Raw genomic sequence first — 1,301 nt, forward strand, 5'->3', positions numbered from 1 at the left:
TTACCTGAATAATAGGGATATGAATCATTTACCTTTTTTATATGTTAATATATACTTTTATTATATGTTAACATTAATTTTGATAAATATTTTGTTCTTCAATTTAATATACAGTTGTCGTTTAATTGGGGTACGATAAAAATGATCCTTTCCGGTACACTAATATAGTTTGTTGTGGCCAACTACCCGCTGGAATGACTGGGGGCTGATCTACCAGTCACACCATTTGACCTGTGAGTGTACGAAGATTATCGTCTAACGGTCAACAAACGTATGAAAAAAACGAGTAACTTGGACCGTTGGATCAAGAGGACATCAAACGTATGATAAGGCAGTCTTTCTAAATTGTCAACTTGGAGGTGGGGTCATGGATTGAAGAGGAGGACATCAAATTCAATGGAGGACCCACAAAGCAACCCCCAATATCAAGTATTTATATCCCTCTGTTATTGGTTTGTAATTTAAAAAAATAGGTACATATTTTAGTTTATGTAATTGTATATTTTTTTATTTAGGTATTTAAATTTTTATTATTTTAAAAATACCCTTAACTATATAATTTTAAGTCAATTATATTCTTAAATTTTTTATTATTTCAATTACTTTTTTGAATTATGTAATTTTAAATCAATTGCACGCTTCAAAAAATAATAAATTTAGGGGTGTAATTGAAATAACAAAAAATTTAAAAGTGCAATTGAGAGAAAATTATAAATTCAGATGAGTTTTTAAATTATTTAAAAACTCACAATTATTTAAATTTGTGAGTTTTATGGCACAAAACTACCAAATTATTGGTGGGCTGAAATCAAAATCAGATTTCAGACTTGCAATGTGATTTTTTTTTTTTTAAATTCTAATACCACAAAGCTTTTTAATATTGTTAGAGTAAAAGAATATTTATGATAAAAAAACAAACTTATTATTATGTTGTTCGCCGTAGACTTATAGAAGTAGGTGTGTGAATCCCATACTTCATATAAAATTTATATTTTTTTTTAATTTATTTGTGTCGAGTAATATAATATTTAAAAAAAATAAAAAAATATTGTATATTACTTATATTAGAAAGCATATGATGAGTAAATATGTTATTTGGTCAATTTAATACAAATCAAAAGTGGGCCCCAACGGAATTAATGTTTAGGTTTAGTGTTGAATGTTTATGTTTAGGGTTGTCTTGTATTTAGTTATTAATATCGTCGCCATCGTCATGAATCGTGACTAGCGGCCGATGGGTATGGTTTAGGCTGACGACAGCATCAATCATGGGGATACCTTAATTAGGTTCCTATGTTCCG

This window comes from Diospyros lotus, chromosome 2, assembly GCF_014633365.1.
Source record: "Diospyros lotus cultivar Yz01 chromosome 2, ASM1463336v1, whole genome shotgun sequence".
NCBI lineage: Eukaryota > Viridiplantae > Streptophyta > Magnoliopsida > Ericales > Ebenaceae > Diospyros > Diospyros lotus.